The 27,939-nt window shown below is 39.4% G+C and overlaps 1 long non-coding RNA gene across 1 annotated transcript in view; it reads left to right on the top strand.

The window, feature by feature from the left end:
- LOC143671467 (uncharacterized) overlaps positions 1 to 27,939 on the top strand; it is a 91,917-nt gene that overhangs the window by 989 nt on the left and 62,989 nt on the right. The gene's annotated exons all lie outside the window — the stretch shown is intronic.

Here is a 27,939-nt window from a genome sequence, read left to right as displayed (position 1 = left end):
ATATGTGTGGGTCTGTTCCTGGACTCTTTGGTTTCATTGATATATTTGTCTAGCTTCATGTCGATACCATACTCTCTTATAGCTTTTTAATAAGTCTCTGCTCTCATTTCTGATTTTGGTAATTTGTGTCTTCTCCTTTTTAACCTGATCAGTATGGCTAGAGGTTTATTTATTTTTTCAAAGAACCAGTTTTTTATCTCAATGGTTTTTCTCTATTGATTTTGTATTGATATTGATTTTTGTATTTCAATGATTTCTGCTCTTACCCTTATTATGTTCTTTTTTCTTTTGCTTACTTTAGGTTTAATTTGGTTTTCTTCTTTTCATATTAAGGTAGAAAAGAGGTAATTGATTTTGCATCTTTCTTGTTTCTCAATATATGATTTAATGGTAAAAATTCCCAATAAATATCATGTTAACTGCATTCCAGAAATTGTGATATATTGTGCCTTCATTTTATTCCATTGAAAATACTTGCTGATTTCTGCTTTGATTTCTTCTACATCATCTCTGGCTTTGTGCAGTCCTCAAAATGGGCCCCTGGTGTGCTGTGAGTTCTGGAGGACACATCCAGGTCTTTGTGAGTTGTGTCCTTGTGGTTCCAGCACAATGGTCATGACACAATGGGAGCTGGATAACTGCTGTATGCCCCCATCCTTTTACTTTTCACCTATCTGTTTCTTTATATTTGAAGCACGTTTCTTGTAGACTCATACAATTTTTCCTTGCTGTTTTATCCACACTAAAAATCTCTGACTTTTTACTAGGGTGTTTAGACCACTTATATTTAATTTGATTATTGATGTGGCAGGGTTAAAAAGCTCCCATTTTACTATTTTGCCCCATTTGTTCTTTGTTCTTGCTTTAATATTTTTCTTCCTTCTGTTGGAGTAATTATTTTTTATGATTACATTTTGTCTCCTGTGTTGGCTTCCTAGCTGTAACATGTTGTTTTGTTATTTTAGCACTTGTTTTAGGGTGTATAGTATGTATCTTTAACTTATCACAGACTACCTTCAAGTAATAGTATACCACATTACTTGAAGTAAGAGAAATTTACAAATATATACTTCCATTCTCCCTCTCTAGCCTATCTGATCTTGATGTCAAAACATTTAATTCTTAATTTTTTACCCACTCTACAATGCATTCTTAATATTTTTTTTCTCATGTATGAGACTGTGTATTGCAGCAATGTTCATGGAAAACAAAGATATGAAAATCTCTTATAAATATCCACATTACAGCCTGAGTATAACAGTCCAGGAGTAACAAAAATAAAAATTATTATAAACATTTTGGGAGAAGGTTTCAAATGAATTAAAATACATTTATTGACTTTTCCTGTTTCTCCTTTTTAAATAATGGTTTTATTATATATTATTATAATTAGATATAATTAAAATATGAAAAAACTCCTCCTTTTAAATTGTAACATTCAGTGATTTTTAAAGATGCTCACAGACCTGTGCAAACATCACCACTATTTAATTCCAGAACATTTTCATCACCCCAAAAGAATGCCCATGACCATTAAGCAGTCACTCCCCATTCACTCCTCCCTTCAGCCCCTAGCAAGCAGTAATTTAATTTCTATCTTTGTGAATTTGCCTATTTTGGACATTTCATACAAATGGAAACATATAAGATGTACCCTTTGTGCCTGGCTTCTTTAACTTAGCATAAGATTTTCAAGTTTCATCCATGTTGTAGCATGTATCAATACTTCATTCTTTTTTATGACTGAATAATATTCTATTGCATAGATTATAGATAGACCAAATTTTGTTTATTCAGTCATCAGTTGATGGACTTGGGCTTGTGTTGGTTAGTATTCTCCAGGGAATCAGAACCAATAGGACACACACACGTATACTTATAATGAACAATTAAGAGATTTAGTATAAGAATTGGCGCTAAATTCTCGTCACCAGCAGAATTCTTGCCTACCATGCCAGAGACCCAGATTCGATTCCTGGAGCCTGCCCATGCCAAAAAAAAAAAAAAGAATTGGCTCAGGCCAATTGTGGGGATGGGCAAGTCCAAATTCCATAGTGCAGGCTGCAAGCTGGGAACTGCAAAAAAGGTTTTCAATGACTTCGCCCAAGAGAAGCTGTCTGGCTGAAATAGAGAAGGAAATTTTTCCTTTTGATTGCTGAAATCATCAGCCTTCAGCTCATTAGATAAGACTTTTCTCATTGTTGATGTCAATTTCCTCAGTCGATTGTAGATGTAATCAGCCATAGATGTAATCAATTGACTGATGATTTAAATCCACAAAATATCATCCCAGTAAAAATCAGGCTAGTGCTTGCTTCACCAAACAGCTGGACATCATAACCTAGCCAAGCTGACACTTGAATTTAACCATCACAAGGCTATTTTCACCATTTGGCATATTATGAATAATGCTGCTTTGAATATTTGTGTACATGTTATTGCATGGACATATACTTTCATTACTCTTGGATATATACCTAGGAGTGGAATTGCTGGGTCATATGGTTCTTCTATGTTTAAAACCTTGAAGAACCATTAGACTGTTTTCCAAATCAGCTGCACCATTTTACATTCCCACCAGCAATATGTGAGGGTTCCAATTTTTCCACATCTGTCCAAATACTTGTTATTGTTTGTATTTTTATTTTAGAATCCTAGTGTGGTTAAAGTAGCATCTTCTCATGTTTTTTTATTTGCTTTTTCCAAAAAACACTGAAAATCTTTTTATGTGCTTATTGGTCCTTTGTATATTTTCATTAGTGAAATGCCTATTCATATTCTTTTCCTATTTCTTTAATATAATGGCTTTATTGAGATTTAATTCATATGCCATAAATTTCAACCAGTAAAGTGTACAATTCAATGGTTTTTAGTATATTCACAGTTTCATGCAACTATCACTATAATCTATTTTAAAACATTTTAATCATTTCAAAAAGAAGCCCAACCCTTTAGAATTCACCCTCATATCTCCCCTGACCCTGCCTCCCCCGGCCCTAGGCAACACTAACCTATTTTCTGTATGTATAGATTTGAATATTCTGGACATTTCATATTTGCAATCATACAATATGTGGTATTTTGTGACTGGTCTGTTTCACTTGGCATACTGTTTTGAAGGTTCAAGCAGGTTACAGCATGTATCAGTACTTCATTACTTTACATGGCCAATAATATTACATGTATGGATATACTACATATTATTTTCCCATTTATCAATTGATAGATGTTTGAGCTGTTTCCACTTTTTTGGCTATTATTAATAATACTGCTATAAACATTTGTATAGAAGGTGTGTGGATATATGTTCTTTCTTTTGGGTATATATCTAGGAGAGGAATTTCTGGGTCTTTTGGTGCCTCTATGTTAAGCCTTCAAAGAACTGCCAGAGTGTTTTCCAGAGTGGTTACACTATTTTATATTTCCACCAGAAAATATAGGAGATTTCCAATTTCTCCACATCCTCACCAAGACTTGTCATTGTCCATCTTTTATTTATGTATTTATGTTATTGTTATAGCCTTTCTGGTGGGTTTGAAGCAATAACTCCTTGTGGTTTTGAATTCCATTTTCCTGAGAATGAATGGTGTTGAGCATTTTTTCATGTGCTAATTTATCACTTGTATATCTTCTTCAGAGACAGGACTATCCAGATCCTTTTCCCATTTCTAAAATTGGGTTGTTTGTCTTTTTATTATTGTGTTGTAATAGTGGTTTGCAAAGCTTTGACAAATATGTAATTTGCAAATATTTTCTCCCATTCTGTGGGTTATCTTTTCACTTACTTGATGGTGTTCACTGAAGCACAACAATTTTTAATTTTGATGAGGTCCATTTTATCTTTTGTTGTTTGTGCCTTTGATGTCATATCTAAGACTCTGTTGCCTAATCCAAGGTTATGAAATTTTTCACATACGGCTTCTTCTAAGAGTTTTTAAAGTTTTATCTCTTACATTTAGGTCTTTGATTCCTTTTGAGTTTTTTTTTTAAAGGTATGAATTAGGAGTCCAAATTAATTCTTTCTCATGTGGATATGAAAGGAAGGGGTGAGCTAGGACCGTTTGTTGAAAGACTATTCTTTCCACCATTGAATTGTTTTGGCACCCTTGTCAAAAACCAGTTGACCATTAGTGTAAGGACTTATTTGTGGAATATCAATTCTATTCCACTGATCTATATGCCTATCCTTATACCAGTATCACACAGTATTGACTACCATAGTTTTGTACTAAGTTTTGAAATTTGGAATTGTGAGTCCTCCAATGTTGTTCTTTTTCAAAGTTCTTTTGGCTATTCTTAGTTCTTCGCTTTTCCATATGAGTTTTAGGAGCTGTTTACCAATTTCTGCCAAGAAGCCAGCTTCTCCATTTTATGTCTGCAAATACAAACTACCAGGTTTTGAGAACACTTTTTACTTGGCCACTATATCTTTGGTCATGACAAGATTGCAAACAGTGGAGGTAAAGGGTAAAGCACAAGACTCTGGAGATGCTAAGCGTACTTGTGAGGTTTTTGTTCCCACACCACTCATTCAGGTAGAGAGGCTGGTTCCAGGAACCTGGCTGTCTGAGACCTCACTTTATTAAGCCATAAATGTGCCCTTCTTTTCCCCATCCTGAGCATTAAAGAGTTCTACAATCTTTATGACCATTTCACAGAGGAGCAACTTTCCAAATTTGAGGAAGAGGAGAGAAAAATGGTCCCACATGCCTTCTTTACCACTGTAAATTTTCCTAAGATGACTTTTTTTTTCCTTTTTTGGGGGGGTACATGGTTTGGGAATCAAACCCAGGTCTCCCCCATGAAGGGCAAGCATTCTACCACTGAACCACCTGTACACTCAGATGACTTGTTTTTAATCTTAACCAACCCACTTCTGAAAGTGCAAAACATCCATATTTACAAAAACAGCAAACCTTTACCAGTGAAGGTGTACCACCTCTCTGCCACACACAAGATATTTCTTAGAAGAAAAAAATTAACACTAACTCCTGCAAACACCAATACATCATACAAACTTTCAGTGCAGGCACATGGCTTTGAGAAAAAAGCAAGAAACTTCTGTCTGCCCTGAAGGAGTCATGCCATCAGAAGCCCATGTTGGTTCTCAAGCCAGGTGTCCTAGCACATCAGCAATTCCTTCCAGGCAGAACATTTTCTGGTTCCTTACTCTGATATCTCTTTTCTTATACTTCTAAAATATATACTTCTTCCCCCATCTGAATTTCCCTTAACTATAAAATGTCATTCTCTCTGTTCAAAAAGGCAGATACCACTCTCATCATGCTGCAATTTTCCCCCTTGTAAAAGAAGATCAATCCCTGCCCTGATCAGGATGGCAGAGTGCAAAGGTCCAGGCCTCCGTCCCCCAGCAGAATCTTTGAATAACTAGCAAGGACTAGTGATGACGAGATTGAACAGTGGGTTTGGATGGTGACAGACTAATCCTTCCATTGTAATGTTTTTCTGTTTGTAACTAACACGAGGTCAGTGGACTGATACTTCGGCAACACAAGAAGATCCAGTTCTCCATCAGCCCTTTACTCAATTTTTTAAAATCCATTGATGATTTTGGCTTGAATCAGCTATTTCACTAGGGGCTGGAAAAATGGTGATGTTTAATTTTTATTCCTTCTGCAGTTATTTGGCTGGCATCCTTCTGAAAGAACTTTCTCTCATGTGCTGGGGTCTGCTAACTTTTTGTTTTCTGCTCATCTTTATCAGTATGGGCTGGGATTGCTCACTATTTTTGGCCTCAGAAATCCCAGGCAGGGGTGAGCTGGTAATTGACTGGTGGACAAAACTGTGACTTTCTCTCTAGTAGGCCAACTGTCACTAGATTACCTACAGTCTACAAAGGTACGTTGAGATCCTAATAGACGGTAGCCTTTACAGAATGTCTTTGACACAAGGACTCCACATTGGTCTTCCTGAGATTCTCCTAGAACTGCACTGCAGTTTGACTTTTTCTTTGCAATCTTCCTTCCTTCTCTCCTCCATACAGTTAAGACCTGTATCTTTGTCTGACAGCTCTCCAAGCTTCTTTGGTCTCTCTCCTGAACTCAGAGTAACAAAAAGACCTAATTCCTGATACACTGACACTTACCTAGGTAAATAATTTCTGGAAATAAGAAACTAAGGTCAGCCAAAGAAGTGGATACTACAAAGAGAAAGCTAGACTTCTAGAATGGAATTGTCAAAGAAAGAAAAATGGCAAGTTCATTGTATTCTCCAAATAGCAATTTCTCAGGAGTATGGTGCAATTATAATTTGGTTACAGGTACTAAATCAATATGTATGTTAGCAACTCCCAACAAATAGTTTTGTTAACATACTTGTTTGAAAATTGCAAGAAGCACAATGCCTCTTGGTTGGCACAGATTGGAAGAAATATGAATACCTCTTGGTTGGCACAAATTCTTGGAATATTAAAATGAAAGAAGGACATGACATAACTTTCTAAGTAAGAATACAGGTAATCATTTTTCATGGTTCAAAGAGATCCACAATAAAGGATATTATTTCCTATATACTTGGTTAACGAATATACCTGTGTTTTAGGGTTTAAGGAAGAATTATATACTTTATTATAACTTCTAGGCAGCCATAAGGTTGCTGGGTTGGAAGAAAGAACAGGGGAACAGGGGAAAAAAGATGTAACGTAAACATCCGATGAAGCATTTGTATATAACCCAAGCTAGATAAATTAGTAACATTCAGATTTTAAAAGCTTAACATAAGATCAGCTTAACCTCAGTGGTCACATATAACAAAGACACAGTTGCTTCTGTATATTTAAATTTTCAAAAATTCATAGACAATGAGATCATACATAATCTAAAAACATTCTTTGAGTATCCTACTGTGTGCCTAGCACATTGCCAGGAAGCTTGGATATTGCAGAAAGGAAGATCAACACAGAAAGATGTTTGTGTGATATACTTGTTTTTTGCCCATGGCCCTGCTGTGCTATTTCTGTACTTAAGAAAAATGGAAGTTTACAATATAATTGTTCAGTTAACTGTTTAAACACCTTTGTCAATTAAGAAATCATTTCCGAATCTGATGGATGCATTCAAAATATCCAATTCACTCTTACCATCAGGCAGAAGAACAGTACAACTCCAGCAGAGAAAAGAGCAGATAAACATGTAAATAAACTACATATCTTTTAGACGTTCTCTGCCTGAAATGGCTGATTATTAATCTACAAAGTTTTTCAAGTTGTTAAATGAAGAGCTGAATTACAGTGAGTGATACAACATTCAGTGCTAATCTAATTATATTTTATTTTGTAACATATTTAATAAACACTAAATTTTAAGAGTAAGACATTGGGGACACTTGCTACGACAAGAAAAACTCTCATGAAAGTTCTGAGGACTAAGTCTCATAGCTGGTCTACAGCTTTTCAAGTAACACCATCACTAGTTCATTTGAATTCTGAGTCTATCTGTTCTTGCTTTTCTACACAGTGCTCAGTTTTCTTCCTTATATTGTCTTGATTCACCAGGAGTTTATAATCTTAGAACCCAGATCAAAATTATGGCTGTTAGAAAGTCTTTCCTGACTCTTAACCCTTGTGGCATCCATGAAGACTGCATCTCAAAGACTTCCAACTACAAGGAGTGTAATGGGCCAAGGGTCTCATGTGCTGCAAGCTCAAATCTATCTCTACATTCGCTACACTTCTCTTGGGTCATTACCAATCAGTAATTGAACACTGCAGGGATACTAAGGCAGAATTGTCCCTTGGAGACATGCGTCTTCTCTGATGGTGACTTTGGTCTCAGGAGTCCCTAACGATGGCTCTGTCAAGCCTCCTTTAAGGTAGCTTGTGCCCAACCTTCTCTGTCTCCTTCATTTGGGTCAGATTTATCTCATGGTCTGATGAATCTCCCAGCTTTTTAATGGCTCTCTCCCTATTTTTCTCTCACACAGGTATTTCCTCTAATAGAATCCTTGCCTCTTTAATCCTTATATGGCATCTGTTCTAGTTTGCTAGCTGCCAGAATGCAACACACCAGAGAAGGATTGGCTTTTAATAAAAGGGGATTTATTTTGCTAGTTCTTCAGAGGAAAGGCAGCTAACTTTCATCTGAGGTTCTATCTTACATGGGAAGGCTCAGGGTCATCTCTGCTGGCCTTCTCTCCAGGCCTCTGGGTTCCAACAACTTTCCCCAGGGTGATTCCTTTCTGCATCTCCAAAGGCCTGGGCTGAGGAGTGCTGAGATGAGATATGCTGAGCTGCCTGGGCTGTGCTACCTTGAGCTCTCTCATTTAAGCACCATCCAGTTAAGTCAAACATCATTCATTGCAGCAGGCATGCCTCCTAGCTGACTGCAGATATAATCAGCAACAGATGAGGTTCATGTACCACTGGCTCATGTCCACAACAACAGAACTAAGTGCCTTCACCTGGCCAAGTTGACAACTGAATCTAACTACCACAGCGTCTGTTTTTCAGAGAACTGGACTAACACAACCCTCCCTTCTCCAAGGTACCTCTACAATTGTCCTTTATAATTGCCCTTATTTCAGTCTCGAGTGGCTGTTTTCTTGTTTGTTTTCACATCTGTCTTCACTGCTATACTGTGAGCTCCTAGAAGGCAGGGTTTGTTGTGTCTTATTGATGGCATGTAGTAGGTGCACAATCAATATTTATCGAGTGAATGATGAATGTATAAAGACATTAGGGTTGTTAGGAGGCATTGAATCAGAAAGAAGTGACTTCACATCCTGACTCTACTAATTTAGTAGCCCTGTGTCCTTAGGGAAGTAAGTTATTTCACCTCACTGCATCTCAATTTCCTAGTCTGGGAAATGGGGATGAGGATAATATTATACTGAACTGTATTAAATAACTGAATTTCAAGCTTTTTGGACTAAGAATTGGCAGTTTCATATTGTTTCATCTAACACTTACTATGTAGGGGTATTTGAGGATTGAATGAGAGATTGTGAATTACAGAATCATGAAACTTTCCCACTGTAAGACTTTATTGGGGTTAGCGTTATTATTAGCTCTAGGACAGTGTCACAAATGTATTACTTCAATGAATTGTGACCGAGTTTCACAGAGTCAAATAGGGGTTGAAATCTCTGCTTACACTCGACTATTAGACACTAGAGTGAGGCAAGACTCATCAACATCTAACGTACATTCTCAGTGGGGCAAAATCGTCCCCAAGTGGGTGAAAATTGTTGTTATTTTAAATAAATTTATTGTGTTAATTTCACATAACATAAAGTTCACTGTTTTAAACATTTTTAAGCGTACAATTCAGTGGTTTTTAGTAGTGTCACAGTGTTGCACAACCATTACCAATGTCTAATTCCAGGGTACTGCCATTATGTCAAAACCCAACCCGGTAGCTATTAGCAATCACTTCCAATTCCCCTCCAACCTCAGTCCCTGGCAGCCACAATCTACTTTCTGTCCCTATAGATTTTCTATTCTGGACATTTCATATAAATATCATGATAAAATATGTGGTCTTTTCTGCTTGGCTCCTTTCACTTAGCATGTGTAGAAGTTTTGCATGCACATGTATTTCAGTTCTCTTGGGTATATATCAAGGAATGTAAATTCTGGGTTTTATGGTAACTCTGTTTAGCTTTTCAAGGAACTGCCAACTTGTTTTCTAAAGCAGCTGCACCATTTTATATTTCCATCAAAAATGTAGGAGGATTCCGATTTCTCCACATTTTCATCAAAATTTGTAGCTATTCTATTATTATTATTGCCATCTTAGTGGGTGTGGAGTGGTATCTCATTGTAGTTTCGATTTACATGTCTCTAATAACTAGTGACGGTGGGCCTCTTTTTATGTGCTTATTGAGCATTTGTCTAACTTCTTTGGAGAAATATCTATTCAAATATATTGACCACTTTTTAATTGGGATGTTTGTCTTTATTGTTCATTTGTTAGATGTCTTTATATATTCTAGATACTAAACCCTTGTCAGATATATGATTTGCATATATTTTCTCCCTTTTTGTGGCTTCTGTTTCAACTTTGAACCTGTAGATCTCTTTGGAGAGCATTGCCATCTAAATAATATTACATTTTCCACTCCATAAACACAGGATTGCTTCCTATTTATTTAGGTCTTTAATTTCATTTCAGCAATATTTTGTAGTTTTCAGTGCACAAGTCTTGTGTCTCCGTGGTTAAATTTATTCCTAAGCTTTTTATTCTTTTGATGCTATTGTAGATGGAATAATTTTCTTAATTTCCTTTTTGGATTGTTCATTGCTAGAGTATAAAATATAACTGATATTTTTGAGTGTTAATCTTGTATCATGTAGCTATGCTGAATTTGTTTCATTAGCTCTAACAGGTTTTCTTTGGTGTGCACCAGTTGTTATATTTTGCCACAGGTGGTTGTGGCTTGTTCATTTATCTTTCAGTATTTTTTTAAGAAACATCCTATGCATAACCACTTTTCTTCACTTAAACAATTCAGAGTTAGGCAAGACAAAGGGAAACCCCCTGTATTGTCCTTCAGAGAACCCCCAGATGGGTCAAAAAAGACAATCACAATTCTTTAAGAACAATGTGCTCTCTGCTGCCTTCAGAAACAGATACTCACACCAGGAACACCAGATACCATCTTCAAGATCGATGCGCACCAGCATCAGATGTGGGGGCAAGGGTAAGTTGAAATGCCACAGAGTTCCCCTATCATGTTTCAGTGGCCTTTCTCCTGGTTAAGCATTTACCTGATTGCTGTAAGCCTTTGACTATCTTCCAAAGTACTGATGGGGTTGATTTTGAAAATTTTTGCCTGGTTTTACAGTGGTTTGGGGTAAAGGACAAAGGCTGGAGTTCCCTACTATACCATTTTCACTGACATCACTCTGGAATACATCTCTAGTACTGCAGTTTTACAAAATGTCACCACTGGAGGAAATTTGGTAATGAGTACATTGGATCTTTTGTAGAATTTCTTAAATATGAGCATGAATCTCCAATGATCTCAATGTAGAGTTCAATAAGAAAATGTAACATAAGCATCGACAATATTAGTTGAAAAACCAAAGCTGAAAAAATAGAGAGAAGCTATGTATTTGAGGAGGCAAATGGTCTGATTCCTAGGCTACCTCACATCTGCTGGCAATTTCTGCTTCAGCGCTGTGTCGAGAAGCCTTATCCAAGGTCCTGACTGAGCTTGGTGGGACAGAATGCCTCATCAGCGATGCCTGCCCCGAATGCAGGAGGAAGAGATTTTTTAAAAAGTTCTATGCATTTGACACCCATTTTGTAAGGAATCCATTTCTAGCAATGATGTTGCAACATTATCAAACCTGTAGGTGAGAGATTCTGAGGCAGTGGGGCCTGTTTAATGCTCCACAAATCTCACTATTGTGGGCTACTCTCTACAAATCCAATCTGGGTTATGATAGTAGCTGATATTCATTGAATGTGTACTAGGGGTCTGTGTATGTGCTAACTGCTTTACATAAATTAACTTATTTAATCTTTGCTGTGGCCCCATTACCCTCTTTTTAAAACAGCAACTTGGTTCAGAGAGGATTGTGGGAAGATGGCAGAGTAGGAAGCTCCAGGAAACAGTCCCTCTACAGAACAACCATTAAACAGGCAGCAACTGAATCAACTATTTCAAAACTTTGGGGTCCAGTAGAACACTGAACAGCATCCAGGGAAGTGTGGGAGGAAGAGGTTGATAAATTATGGTAAATATCAGTAATTTGCTCTCTTGTTGAGGAGACTACTGTTGCCCATCCCGTACTCTCACTGTGGCAGCAGTGGGGTCTGTCCCCTGGCATAGCTTGCTGGTATCAGAGAAGGACAAAAAAATCCACTTCCCCAAGATGTGGGTGGGAGGGGCATGTACTCATCACTGATCACTTCTTTTGATTACTTACTTCAGATCACTGGGGGCCCACTCTGAGCATGGCCACTGTTCCAAATTACCCTGGATAAAGGCAGCAGAAGGAAATTAAAACTCAGAGTTTTAAGGTGGTTGAAGGGCTGCATTTGCTGGGCAGGGGCTAAGCCCAGAAAGCACAGCTTTAGGGTGCTATAGAAGAAGCTATGGTGGCCTTCCTGGCCCTTCCATCATCCTCTCCCCAGGCCAGTTTGGGTCCCTGGCCTTATTCTGTCTGGGAAAGATTGACTTGGGAAACTCCTCTCTAGCATGCCCCCTTCCCAGAATTTGGCCTTCAGGCAAAAGAAGTTTGAGACAATGAAAGGAGTATAAGAAACAATTGAGGCAGATGACCTGAGGGAAAGGCTTACCTGCTTTAAGTCCTGCAGTGGAACACCCAGGAGAGGGAGAAAGTCTGTTTCCTGGGAAGTAGAGGTGGCATTTAAATTCCTCTAAACAGGGAACTCCTAAGGTCACTAGCAAGCACAAGCAAAGGACAAGACACAGGTGTAGAAAAGGCAGTGGGGACCATGCACTTTGCATTTGACTTGGACTGACCTTCTTAATAGGAGGACTGAACTCTAAAGGAGAGCATCAGCCTAAGCAAAGTCAATTTGCAAAGATGGTGAAAGGTGATTTTTGCTTAGGTTTGCTTGGTTTTGTTAGCTCCTGTCACACGAGAAAATCTCTGTTAAAATATCACCAGTTGGTTATGAAGTCAAGAAACAGACATCTCAGAGAATAAATCCCAGAGTTAACATTTTGAAAATATTAAAATGTACTTTGTGCAACAAAGATAACAAAACAAAGAAAAATGAAATGATAGCCCATCCAAAGTAAAAGGGTAAAATCCAGTTTTCAGAGAATAAATTGTCAAATTTATACTTAAGCATTTGATATTGTTCAATGGTATTTTAAATTGAATTGCTTGTTCTGTTTGCTCATTGCTATTATATAAAAATATAACTGAGTTGTGTATGTTGGTCTTGTATCCTGCAAAATTGCTGAAATCTAATAGTGTTTTAATGGATTCCTTATGGGTTTTATTTTTATGTACAAGATCATGTCATCAAAAAATAGATAATTTTACAATTTCCTGTTCATTTTCTTGTCTAATTGCCTTATTGCCCTGGGCAGAGCCTCCACTACAAGGTTGAATAGAAGTATCAACAGTAGACATCCTTGCTTTATAACTTATCTTAGAGGGAAACATTCAGACTTTCACTGTTCAGTATGTTGCTAGCTGTGGGTTTTTCGTAGTTGCCCTCTATCAGGTCAGGGAAGTTCCTTTCTTTTCTTGCTGTGTTGAGTGTTTTGCCATGAATGGATGTCAGATTGAGTCAAATGCCTTCCTTGTACCCATTGAGATGGTCATGTGTTTTGGGCTATTTTATTCATGTTATACCACATGGCATATTACATTAATTGACTTCAGATGTTAAACTAACCTTGCACTCCTGGGATAAATCCCACTTGGTCATGGTATAATCCTTTTTATATACTGTTGAATTCAGTTTGAAATGATTGAGGGTTTTTGTGTATATATTTATGAGGAATATTAGTATACAGTATCCTTGTGATATCTTTTATAGTGTTGCATTAGGGTAATTCTGACCTCATAGAATGAGTAGGATGTATGCCTTCCTCATCTATTTTTGAAAGAGTTGGTGAAGAATTGGTACTAATTCTTCTTTTAATGTTTGCTAGAATTCCTATTTCTACCACATCTTGAATCAATTTTTATGGTTGTCTCCTTTCTGGTAATATTTCTAGAACTTCTAGGTTATGTAATTTGTTGTCATACTGTTGTTCTTAGTGTTTCTATAATTCATTTTATTTCTGTAACATCAGTAGAAGTGCCAACTCCTTATTCCTGAATTTTTTTTAACTTCTTACTTTGAAATAATTTCAAACTGATAGGAAAGTTGCAAAAATAATACAAATTCCGTACTGAGAACTGCCACATGCCCGCACACACCCAGGTACACCAATTTTAACATTTTGCCACCTTTTCCCTTTCTTTCCTCCTTTCATCTTCTATCTATCTGTCTTCTAAACATTTGAGAGCAATTTGCACACATCATACTCATCGAACACACAATTCTTCCATGTATATTTCCTACAAACAGGGATATTCACTATGTCATTACCTTAAGTGCAGTTATCAAGTTTAAGAAATTTAACATGGAAATAAAACTTATATTCTATATTCCAATTGCTCCTTATGTCCCAAAAATGCTCCTTTGTGTTTTCCCCTCCATTTTTAGATTCCATCCGTTATCATAAATTGCATTGTACTGTCATTATCTCTCTGTTTTCTCTTTCTTTATATGTAAATTGTGGAGACATATATATACAACATTAATCTTCCCATCCCAACCCCTCCCAAGCATACCATTCAGTGGCATTAACATTCACAATGTTGCAGTACCCTCCTCACCATCATTGCAAGAACTTTCTCAATACCCCAAACAGAAGCCCTACACTTATTTTTATTAACTCCCCATTGTCCCTACCCCCACCCCTGATAACGTGTACTATATTTTCAGTCTCTATGAGTTTGCATATTCTCTGTTATTATCTTTGTGGCTACCATGAGGCTAACATTTAACATCTGAAGTCTATAACAATATTATTTGCTTTTTTAAAAAAAATTAGTCTATGGTGACAGAAGTCAAACCAGAGGTTACTTGATGGGGTAGGAGGGAATATTGACTGGAATGGGGCATAAAGAAACCCTCAGGGATGATAGAAATGCTTTGTATCTTTTGTTTAAAATATTTCTATTGTAAAAACTTAACATACAAACATATATTCTTGACATAAAACATTCCATACATGGTGTACAATCAGTGGCTCACAATATCATCACATAGTTGTATATTCATCACCATGATCATTTTTTGAACATTTGCATTACTCCAGCAAAATAAATAAAAAGAAAAAAGAAAAAACTCATACATATCATATGCCTCACCCCTCCCTCTCATTGAACACTAGTGTTTCCATCTACCCAATTTATTTTATCCTTTGTCCCCACTATTATTTATTTATTTTAATTCATATTTTTTACTCATCTGCCCATACCCTGAATATAAGGAGCATCAGACACAAGGTTCTCACAATCACACAGTCACATTGTAAATGTTATATCTTCACACAATTGTCTTCAAGAATCTAGGCTATTGGAACACAGCTCAACAGTTTCAGGTATTTCCCTCTAGCCACTCCAATACATCATAAACTAAAAGGGAGATCTATATAGTACATAAGAATACCCTCCAGGATAACCTCTAGACTCTGAAATCTCTCAGCCACTGAAACTTTATTTTGTTTCATTTATTTTTCTCCCTTTTGGTCAAGAAGGTTTTTTTTAATTTCTTGATAATCTTATTTGCTTTGATGCCAACTTAAAAACTTCAACAGCACGTCATACTGTTGTTCTTAGTATCCCTATGTCTTCCCAGCTTTAGAAAATAGCATAAACTATGTTCTTATATTCCTCTCTTCCCCCAGAGTTATGTAGTTCTTATCACAAATTGTATATTGTTCTATTTTGCTAGCTGCCGGAATACAATATACCAGAAACAGAATGACTTTTACAAAGAGGAGTTTAATAAGTTGCTGGTTTACAGTTCTAAAGCTGAGAAAATGTTCCAATTAAAACAAGTCTATAGATATGTCCAATGAAAGGCATCTAGGGAAAGATATCTTTGTTCAAGAAGGCCAATGAAGTTCAGGGTTTCTCTCTCAAGTGAGAGGGCACATGGTGAATGCAGGGCTTCTCTCTCAGATGGAAGGGGACATGGCGAACACAGCATCATCTGCCAGCTTTTCTCTCCTGGCTTCTGGTTTCATGAAGCTCCCTGGGAGGCATTTTCCTTCTTCATCTCCAAAGGTCACTGGCTGATGGACTCTCTGCTTCGTGGTGCTGCAGCATTCTCTGCTCTCTTCGAATCTCTTATTCTCCAAATGTTTCCTCTTTTATAGGACTCCAGTAAACCAATCAAGACCCACCCAAATGGGTGGAGACATGTCATCACCTAATCCAATTTAACAGCCACTCTGGATTACATCACATCTCAAGGGAAATGATCTAATTACAGTTTCAAATATACAGTGCTAAATAGGGATTAGAAGAAATGACTGCCTTTACAAAATGGGATTAGGATTAAAACATGGTTTTTCTAGGGCACATATATCATTTCAAACCAGCACACATATTTATATATTATGAGTCCAAAATCACTGATTTATCATTACATTTTAGATCTTGTAGGAAGTTAAAAATAGAGTTGTAAGTAAAAACTACAATAGTACTGGTATTTATATTTACCCATATCATTTTCTTTATTGGAGAGCTTTATTTTTCCATGTGGCTTCAACCTATCATCTAGTGTCCTTTCCTTTTAGCCTGCAGAAATCCCCTTTAGTATTTTTGTAGGGCCTGTCTTGTGATGAGTTTCTAAGTTTTTCTGTTTTTGGAAATGGCTTAATTCCTTCCTCATTTTTGAAAGACAGTTTTGCTGGGTATAGAATTCTTGGTTGACAGCTTTTTGCTTTCAGCACTTTAAATATGTCTTCCCACTGCCTTCTTGCCTCCATGATTTCCAATGAGAAATTGGCACTTAAGCTTATTAAGACTTGCTCTAGTTTGCTAGCTGCTGGAATGCAATATACCAGAAATGGAATGGCTTTTAAAAAGGGGAATTTAATAAGTTCCTAGTATACAGTTCTAAGGCTGAGAAAATGTCCCAATTAAAACAAGTGTATAGAAATGCCCAGTCAAAGGCATCCAGGGAAAGAAAGCTGGTAAAGTTCAGGGTTTCTCTCTCAAGTGGAAGGGCATATGGTGAACACGGTCAGGGTTCCTCGTTCATCTGGAAGGGCACTTTATAAACACGGTGTCATCCGCTAGCTTCTTCTCCTGGCTTCCTGTTTCATGAAGCTCCCCAGGAGGCATTTTCCTTCTTCATCTCCAAAGGTCACTGGCTGGTGGACTCTGCTTCTCGTGGCTATGTCGTTCTGCTCTGCTCTCTCTGAATCTCTCTTTCTCCAAAATGTTTCCTCTTTTATAGGACTTTGGAAACTAATCAAGGCCCATCTGAATGGTTGGAGACATGTCTCCACCTAATCCAACTTAACAACCACTCTTGATTGAGTTGCATCTCCAGGGAGATGATCTAATTACAGTTTCAAACATATAGTTCTGAATAGGGATTAGAAGAAATGGCTGCCTTTACAAAATGGGATTAGGATTAAAACATGGCTTTTCTAGGGTACATACATCATTTCAAACCAGCACAAGACTCCCTGGTGTGTGGCACATTGTTTCTCTTTTGCAGTTTTCAGCATTCTCTTTTTCTCTTTGGAATTTGACTGTGATTATAACATGGTAAGGTGTAGGTCTACTTAGGTTTATCCTGTTTGGAGTTCATTGAGTATCTTGGATGTGTATATTACTGTCCCTTTTTAAATTTGGGGAGTTTTTAGCCATTATTTCTTTGACTAATCACTCTGCCCCTTTCTTTCTTCTCCTTCTGGGACTTCCACAGTGTGTTCATTGCCTGCACTTAATGGTGTCCCACAGGTTCCTGAGGCTCTGCTCTCTTGTCTTCCTTCTTTCCTCTTTCTGTTCTTCAGACTTGATTATTTCGATAGTCTTATCTTCCAGTTCACTGATTCTTGCTTCTGCTAGTCCTAACCTGCTGTTGCACTGCTCTGGGATTTAAAAATTTCTGTTACTGTGGTCTTCAACTCCTTTTGTTCCTTTTCATAATTTCCATCTCTCTGTTGATATTCTCTTCCTCTACATATATCGTTTTTCTCATTTTGTTTAGTTGTCCATGTTTTCCTTTAGCTCTTGGGCATATTTAGGTCCATATTTTTTAAAGTCTTTGTGTGTAATGTCCCAGGTCTGGTCCAACTCATTGATGGTTTCTAATGCTTTAAACTTCCTTCTTTGCCTAGACCCTCTCTTCCTGTTTCTTTGTATGTTTTATAACTTCTTGTTGAAGCTTAGACATTTTAATATTTTATGTTGTAATATGTGTTATTGCTGGAATTTAGACTCTGAGGTGGGGTATTCCTTAAGTGTGTATTCTTTTTTTCCCTTGGGAAATATATCTAGAGGTTTAGAAATTTTGGTTTATCTTTTCAAAGTATCAACTTTCCATTTTGTTGTTTTTCTCTGTACTTTTTTCTATTCTCTATTTCATTTATTTCCTTTCTAATCATTTTTTTTCTCTCTGCTTGCTTTAGGTTTAGGACCTAAATATCCTCTTTCATTACCCACTTTTAAAACCAAACTTTCAGGCCCAAAATACCCCAACCCTGGCCTGTTAGCATGTCCAGTACACATACTGATCCCTTACTGACACTGAGGACTTCCCTCAGCAGCAGGATCCAGGGGCATCACCCTTCATTGAGGCTAAGGTGTTTCTGGTACTGGGCTCTAATCTGCTCTTTCCCTCAAGCTCTTCGTACTTGTGCAGCATTGCTGGCCAAGTAGAAAGTGGTCACATGTGGGGATCTTGGGCTCCCTCTGCCCCCACATCCTGAGCACACTTGGTTAGAGGTGGTCAGATAGCAGAGCTGCAGGACTGACATTGTTGGAGCATTTACTGAGTACCAGGAACTGTGCTCAGAGCAGCACCTGCATCCTCTCCTTTTGTTCCCAGCAGTATCCTGTGAAGGTGGTGGGATTTCTATCCCCTTTCTCCTGATCAGGGGACTAAGGCTTTCCAGAATTGTATCACCCCAGGGCACAGAGCTGGTCAAACCCAGGCTTGGCTGAGCCCTGGGCCCATGATCATATTTAGTGGTCTGCCTGGGGCCAGGAAAAGGGCTCAATAAATGAGCAATGGGTGAATGAAGGCCACTCAATAAGGCCCACAAATAAGACCACACTGACTCAGTGCTGATTTGTCTCAGAGTAAGTTGTCCTGAAATGAGGTAACAAAGCTTTGGACTGGAGTAATGGTCACCACTCCAACTTGTGCTGAAAGACCCATCTCCTCACTGAAGGCATCGAGATAATAACTGTTGATGTTTATTGAACACGTGCCTTGTACATAGCACTGTGCTTGGCACATTGGGGGCCACACATTGAGAGTGAGACCCATGCTCTCATTTAGGAAAGTCTCAGTCTTGTTTGGAGAGATATTGACAGTGGTGAACCACCGGGTGTGTCCCTGGTGTCTCCATCCTGTGAGTCCCCCTTGTTCCTGCCTCCTTGACTCTGATCCCTACTGGGGCCCTTCCTGGTATGCCTTTCCACAATGGCTTTCAGTTATGGCTCCAGACTGTTTATCATCGGGCTTGGCCAGCTTCCCTAAGATAGAAGCTTTACTCCTGTTCTGGGATCTGTATGTGTAAGGGTGTGGCACATTGTGCAGAGAGGGTAAGCCGCCTTGCTTCTTCAAGAACCTTCTCCATGCACCCCCCTAATTAGTAATTTGTATATGTTGGGAATATTTTCTCTTAAGTTGGAAATTTCAAGTAGCATCTCAGGTCATTAGTTTCGTTATCAGTAATCTGAAGAGGGTCTTGGACTGGAAGTCTTAGGTCTTCTACACTTCTGTGATGTGAATGATTTGGATTTTTCAGATGAGGTGACTTGTGTAATATCACACACTAGACTGGGTCAGGGGCAGAGCTTGAGTGTCCCACATCCACGGGTTTCCTGCTACTTTTTGTTTCAGCAAATTATTTCATGCAGCTCATGATGGTGGAGTGAAGGGACCACAGGCTGTGGACACAGGCAGAACTTGCATTGAACCTCAGCTCCTCTACTTTTAAGTTTTATGACCTTGGGACAATTCACTTATGGTTAACCTCAGCTTCCTCCTTTGTAAAATGGGGATACTAATAGGACCTGGCTTGCAGAGATTTTTTGAGGTATAATGTATATAAAACACCCAGGCCATTGTTAATAGATGGCATGACTGTATCTAGAAAATCCCAAAGGATTTCCCAACAAACTCTTTGAAGTAGTAAGTGATTATAGGAAGGTCTTAGGATACAAGGTTAATAAACAAGAATCAATTGTATACTGGCAATGATGAATTGGCATTCGAAACAAAAAATACCATTTACAATAGCACCAACCAATGAAATACTTAGATACAAATCTAAAAAATATGCACAAGATCTGTATATGGTAAACTAGAAAATTCTGATAAAATAAATCAAAGATGATCTAAATAAATGGAGTGACATTCTTTGCCCATGGATTGGAAGACTCAATATTTTTTAAGATGTCAATTCTTCTCAGCTTGATATATAGATTCAAGCTAATTTGTAGATACTGAACTACTTTTTCTAACTTATATGGCAAAGCAAATGACATAGAATGGCCAATACAATACTGCAGAAGAACAAAGTTGCATGATTGACACTACCTGACTTCACGACTTACTATAAAGTCATGTGGTATCAAGATGTGGTATTGGTGAAAAAATAAACATACAGATCAGAGAAGCAGAATAGAGAACTCAGCAATAGATCTACACAGATATTGTCAACTGATTTTTGGCAAAGGAGTAAAAGCAATTTAATGGAGAAAGTATATTCTTTTCAATAAATGCTGCTGGAATAAACTGGACATCCACATGCAAAACAAAAGTGAATCTAGACACAGGCTTTATGCCCTTCCCAGAAATGAACTCATTATGAATTGTAGATCTAAACGTTAAGTGCCTGGCATATGACAGGTGCTGTATAGATGGTCACCATGCTTATTTGGAACTGTCCTGAAGCTTTGTTGAAGCTCTGGCCAAGATCTTGTGCTTGAAGGAGACTGAGTGGGCCTTGCAGGAGGTCTGTTTTGTTCCCTAGTAAAGCCAGGGATCCACCTGCATCTGAGTTATATAGAGTGTTTATAACAAAGGCAGACCCTTGGACTTGCTGCATACAGAGACCCTGTGGCTTTTGTTTCTTTGTTTGTGGTTTGTTTTTTCTTAAATAACACCCTCAGGTTATTTTGATGTACATTCAAGTATTTGAACTTTTGATGTAGGGGTTGGTCACCAGGAGAGAAGGATTCAGATACTACCTGGATTCTTATCCCAACCCTACCATTTAACCAGTCCACTATGTATTGGAAAGAAGAGTAGGTTTTGGCTTCAGAGAGTCCTGGACTTGCTTTCTGCCTCTGCCTCTGCCCCTTCCTAAATTACTGTACTGCTTTAGATAAGGCATCTTCCCCTCTGGGTCTTATTTGTGCTTCTGCTAAATGAGGAGGGTAAAACAGTAGTTCTTGCCTCCCAGACTTGTTGGAAGGATTAGATGAAACAAGGCCTGTAGGTGTTCTGCATGTATCAGTTGAATTGCAGCCGAACAGACAACCAAAGACAGACAGGTGAGAAGGAAACTGGGGTACTCAGAGGAAGCTCTAGAGAGGGCTTTGGATAGCTGGAGGGCAGCGAGTAGGCCATCCTGGTGTCACCAGAGGCAAGGAAGTGGTGGGCAACTCAATGGTTTAGCATCTTTTGGGAGCAGACTGCCTGCTCTCAGATAGGGATGGCCCTGACTGTGGGTAGATTTGAGCTCCCTGTTGCTGTCTGCTTTGTGTCTTCAGAGTATATGAAAAGCTACTCCTAAAGAACATAGCTATCCCCTTCCAGAACTGGCTCTTTTCAAAGGAAGCTGTGTCTCTTCCTGTTCTAGAAGCTTGGCTTCTTCAGGATGAGAAAAAAATTCCTGAGCCCCCTCTGCTGGTTGTAGTGGGGAAGGGCAGGTGTGGAAATTGCCAGAAGGATCTCTTCCAAACCCCCACACTCTCACAGGGACAGACATCTACAATTACATAAAAAGCCAGAGAAACACATGCCCTTGCACAGAGAGCACACACAAAGACATGCAGAGTTTGTCTTGATGTAACACATAGTACATTAGTGCAAGATGGTTGAGGGTTCTAGCTTTGGCTTCTCACACACCAGTCCTGCATTTTCCTCTTAGAGTTGTGTAACTCTGGACAGGTTTCTGAAACTTTTCATTTTGGTATTTAAAAATGTATATGTAATATGTATGTGCATTTTTATATGTATGTGCACATATATTATCCTAATATATGAAGAGGGACATAGCAAGTGCTTAGTAAATGCTATGCTTCTACTGTTGTTATTAGTCAAATTCAACCATTCAGAGCCTCAATTTCCTTATCTGTAAAATGGGGACATTAGCAAATGTTTATATAATATTTACTGTGTGCCAGGCACTGTTTAAAATGCTTTATACATATTTTGTCATTTAATAGTCACACCAACCCTAAGAAGTAGGTGCTATCATTATCCTCATTTTACAGAGGAAGAAAATGAGTCTCCAAGGGGGTAAGTGACTTGTCCAGGGTTACACAGCTTGTAAGCAGAAATGCTGGGATTCAAACATAGGCAGCCTGTTCCAGGGAGTATTCTTAAACAGTCCAGGACACCTGCCGCACAGGTAGTGTAAATGAGATGGTACATGCAAAGAGCTTAGCCCAGCCCCAGGCACATAGCGAACACTCAGTAAATAGTGGCTGTTATTATTCAAATTTCAGCCTTGCTATTATGTATGGGCCCACATGGACATATACTCACTTGCGGGCACACACACAGAGGTTAACACAGATCTGTGCACACACACATGCAAATGTACAGATGCATACATGCATACATAGATACACAGAGATGTATTTTCATTCAGCATATTTTACATTTTTAGCACTTATTACATTATGTGATGGAAGTTTTTCTAGGCCTTGGGGATACAGCATTGAGGAAGACAGATAAAAATCCCTGCCCTTGTGGATCTGCCATTCTAGTGGGTAAGCCAGGGAATAGACAGGATTTAAATAAATAAAACAACGTGTTTGGTTAGATAGTGATAAGTGCTTGGGAGAAAATATAAGCAGGTAAGAGAGAGATGTGAAATGCTGGTTAGGGGTTGTATTAGGGTTCTCTAGAGAAACAGAATCAACAGGGAACACTTGCAAACATAAAATTTATAAAAGGGACTCATGTGACTGTGGGAACGCAGAGTCCAAAATCCACAGGGCAGGCTGTGAAGCTGACAATTCCGATGGAGGGTCTGGATGAATTCCACAGGAGAGGCTCGCCAGCCAAAGCAGGAAGAGAGCCTGTCTTTTCTGAATCCTCCTTAAAAGGCTTCCAGTGATTAGATTAAGCATCACTCCTTGCAGAAGACACTTCCCTTGGCTGATTACAAATGGAATCAGCTGTAGATGCAGCTGATGTGATCATGATTTAATTCTATGAAATGTCCTCATTGCAACAGACAGGCAAGCACTTGCCCAACCAGACAGATAGTACCACCACTTGGCCAAGTTGACACATGAATCTGACCATGACAGGGGTTGTTATGTTAGGTAAGGGTAGCCCAGGAAGGTCTGACCAACAGGACATCTTTTTGAGTTAAGATCTGAAGGAGGTAGGTGAGGGAGTAAGCCATGCATCTATCCGAGGCAAGAGCTTTCTAGGCTGAGGAAACAGCAAGTGCAAATGCCCTGGGGTGCGAGACTGCTGGGCATGTTGGAGGAACAATGAGGAAGCTAGTATGACTGGAGTGGGAGAAACTAAAGGGAAAATAGTACATGAGATCATAGTGGTAATGGGGCCAGATCTTCTGGGTCTTTGTAGTCATCATAAAGACTTTGGCTTTTACTCTAAGATGGAAAGTCATTGCAGGGTTTTGAGAAGCAGAGTAATGTAATCTAAATTTTATTCTTACAGGATTATTCTGGCTGCTTTTTGAGAATAGACTGAAGGGGGAGGTAAGGATAAAAGCTCAAAGACTGGGTAGGAGGCTCCTGCAGTGGTCCAGGCAAGATAAGCTAGTGGGTTGGGCCAAGGGGATAGGAAGTGAAGGTGTTGAGATGTGGTAGGATTCTGGACATATTTTGCAAGTAAAGCCAACAGAGTTGGCTGATGGATTGGATCAGGTGTGTATGTGTGTATGTTTCTGTGTGTGTGTGTGTGTGTGTGTGTGTGAGAGAGAGAGAGAGAGAGAGAGAGAGAGAGAGAGAGAGAGAGAGAGAGAGAGAGAGAGAGAGAGTGAGAGAGAGCGCACTCAGTCAAGACAATGCAAAGACTTTTGGCCTGAGCAAATAGGAGGGTTGAAGTGCCATTAACAGATGTGGGCAATGCTGCAGGGGGAGCTGATTTGTGGGGGAAGAACTGCAATTGGGTTTTGAACATGTGAAGTGTGAGATGCCAATCAGAGATTCGAATGGAGATACAAGGATTTAATTGGATGTGTCAGTCTGGAGTTCAGGAAAGGTTTGGCCTCAAGATTTGGCCTCAAGATAATAATTTGTGAATTATCAAAAAATAGATGGTATTTAAAAGCATGCAACTGGATGAAATCAGTGGAAGTGAGAAAGCGTGGCCAGTAAAATAAGAAAACAGGGGAAATGGAGTGTGTTCTCCTGGACACCAAATGAAGAATGTGTTTGCAGAAGGAAGGAGTGATAATGGGCAAAACGTAGCTGATGGGTCAAGTAACAGAGGAGTGAGAATTGCCTATTGTGTCTGAAAACATGGAGCTCATCCCTGAGTTTGAGAAGAGCAGTTTAAAGTGGAGTGGTGGGACAAATACCTGATTGAAATGGGTTGGAGAGGGAATGGGAGGGGAAATTGCAAATAGCAGTGCAGAAGGCTTGAGTTTTGCTATTAAGGAGAGTGAAGAATTGGAGCAAGAGCTGATGGAGAAGGGAGGTGGAGAGATTTTTTTTTTTTTAAGTTGAGAGAAATTCTGGTATACATGTGACTGGAATGATCCAGAACTGCAGGATCCAGTAGAGAGGGGAGCTTGATGAGGCAGAAGGGAAAGGGAAGAATTGCTGGAGGCAAGTCCTGGAGTAGGTGAGAGGGAATGGGATTAGTATGCACAGGTGGGGAGGTTGTTTTAGCTAGGAGCCTAGCCCTGTCATCCCTAGTAATCCGAGGGAAAAATCTTCTTTGTGGGCAAAGATGCGGAAACATTCTCAGCCAAACAGGAAGCAAAGTGGTCAGCTGAGTGTGGGGCGGCTGTTAGAGATTTGAAGAGAGAGAAGCAAGCATGAAATGTTCTTCAAGGGCAGTGTCGGAATAAATGGACTAGGGTACTATGATTCTGGGGCAGTATCAACGTCCCACCTGAGGCTGACAGTTACGAATTTAGAGGGAATCCAGTTGGAATCATCGCGTGTTCTTTTCCGCAGCACCACTCAAGATGCTCAAGTGCAAGGGCTGGTAGGTGGGAGGTGGATTGTTATTTAGGTAAGTGCCACAAGGGATGCCAATGATTGCCCAAATAATTTAAGCTGGGCCAGGAGAAAAGTGAGACCATTAGAGAAGTAGTGAAAAGGCGGTAGGATCCACGAAATAGAGGTCCCAGCAAGGCTGAAAGATGCCTGGATTTGCAGAATAAGAGGAAGTGAGTTGACAATATTGGAGGTGGCCCTCAGAGAGGGGGTTTATAAATTGAGATTATGGAAGGTTTGCAGTTATTGTTCCCGGAAAGGCCTTGGTGTACTAGATTAAAAACGGCGATAAACTCCCTGCAGTTTCTCCCATCAAGGGGTGGGGTCTGTTTCCCTGGCCAGTAGGAGCAAGGCTGACCCCGTGACTTGAGTTGACCAATAGAAAGAGGAGGAAGTGATGTATAATTTCAGCGCCTCAACTTCAAGACGTCGGGCCGTTTCCCTCCTTATGCTATCGATTGGCTTCCACCACCTGGTTAAAAAAAAACTAACAAGCAAAACACATAAAGCTTCTTTGAGGATGAAAGACCACACCTAGAGAGCGGCCAGCTGAGCTCGGCCTCCAGCCAACGCATCCTGCTTCGTGCAGCAGCGTCATTGAGCTCAGGTGAGAGCCCAGCAGAGGAACCACCCAGCCAGTCTACAGGATCGTAAGTAACGAAAAGTCGGAGTTGTTTTAGGCTGCTGAGTTTTGGGGTAGTTTGTTGTGCAGCAACAGATAATCACCGTGTTAGGGTGTGACTGTTGGAATGAGCTACTGAGGTGGGGGCCAGGGCCGGATGATTGGAGGGGAGGCGTTTAAGGAACCGAGAGGCCAGGGCATTTTGGAAGATTATCTAGTTGCATATTGAAATCCAGGAGGGAAGATCTTCAAGAGATGAGCAGGTGTGATTTGGGGCAGAACAGAACTGATGGAATGAAATTCCGAGCTGGAGAGTTTTAGGTAGCTGGGTTTTTAATTTTGTATTTTTTTTACAACTGCAGGTTTTAAGAATGGAAACAGTTTGTCATCCCAGAAGTAGTTTTAGGGGGAAAAATCTTCCCTGTAAAAAATAAAATTAAACTCATCAGAATTATATATGCTATAACTTTTTACTTCTGCAATTTAAAATGCTCCCCTGAGATGCTACATTTTTATTTAACAGCTTTGCTGTACCATCATATATTGAAGGGGAAACAGTTTTCCAGCAAAGCTTTGATAGTTTAACATAAGAATTAGCTGGATATTTTTATATGTACATGCAATCATCAAAAAATTCACAAGAATATTATGCACATAAACATACAGATTCGTGTATAGATGCACAACACGCATATATTTATGTGTGACAGACCCACACAGCTACATCAAGCAAGCAGACTCACACGCGTGCACAAGAACACAGATAAACAATTAAATACATATCTGTGTAAACATGTATGCAGGTACCCATGAACTCAAGCCACACATACAGACATGCACCCACCCACACATAGAAACACACAAACTGCCCACTTGCATTTATGCAAATGTACAGGTACAAAGCCATGTAGACACACAGACATACACTGGCACACAAACACGGCTTCATACAAGAGAGCCATGCAGAGAACATGCATATTCACACTTAGAAGCACACCAACACTCAGACACACGTGTTTATACAGATGTACACACAGACACACGAACATGGAAACACAATATACATAGCTACGCATATGCACCTATATACCCATATGCATAGATACACACACCACAGTGCTATCTGCACATTTACCAGCACATACGTGCACATGGGCGCACAGATACAGGTGCTCAAACAGATGTGGTCTTGCATATACACGTGACCTTACCCACACATGTGCACACACCTGAGAGTGTACACATGTATGTATTCACAGGATCACTGAGGCGCTGGTGGCACTAACATGCTTGGGAATACTTTTGTTATATTTGTGAACTATTTTAGTTTTGAACTGTGAGGGGATCCCCTGCCTGTGTGTTCAGTTTGTTTACTGAGTTGATGTGACGGGGAAAGAGCAGCCTGGAGGCTCTTGCTCTGTTGGGAGCAAACTACTGATGTTCTAGAAATGCATTGGGAAAGTGGGCTGGAAATGTAAGTTGGGGTTAGAAGTAGGGCCTTTAGGGCTTGTTAGAAGCATAGTTTGGTGGTTGAGCATAGGTTTCAGAGTCTACTTAGACCTAGTTCAAATCCCAGCTCTTCCACTTTTTAACTGTGCCACTTTGAGCAAATCATTTCATCTCTGAGTTTCATAAAATGATAGCACCCACCTTATAGGTTATTCTGAGTCTTGAGTTAATACTGATAAACTACTTAGAACAATGCCTGACATATAGGAAGCTGTTAGTGTTAGTTTTTAAAAATTCTTAATTTTTTTCTAATTGGTTTTGTGGTGGTGGTTGGTGGTGGAGGCTGCTCTCACAACTCCCTCATCAGCCAGCCAGCAGTCCCGAATTTCCATTAGCTCCACCTGTTACTTAATGGCCATGTCTTCAGAGATCCCTGGGAACAGAAATCTGAGTCTGGAGGGGACAGGCCATGGGACAGATAAGCATGGGAATTAGGGAGATGGGAAAAAGGTTGAGGACAGTGCTCAGAAAACCCTGAATGAAGGGAACTTTCTGGGAGGGACAGGCCTAAGTAAGATGTCCCAGCAAGAGGTCTTAGGTGGCAGGTAGCTAAGACAGAGGTGGCATTCCCCAAAGACCTCTCCCAAATTCTGTTCCTGGGAATGTTGTAGACACTGACACTGAAGGGGACAACTGTTTCTGTCTTAGTGTCCCAGGGCTGTGGTAGGTT

The sequence above is a fragment of the Tamandua tetradactyla genome, chromosome X (assembly GCF_023851605.1).
Source record: "Tamandua tetradactyla isolate mTamTet1 chromosome X, mTamTet1.pri, whole genome shotgun sequence".
Taxonomy (NCBI): Eukaryota; Metazoa; Chordata; class Mammalia; order Pilosa; family Myrmecophagidae; genus Tamandua; species Tamandua tetradactyla.
The sequence above is the reverse complement of the archived record's forward strand: the minus strand, read 5'-3'. Positions and strand labels throughout refer to the sequence as shown.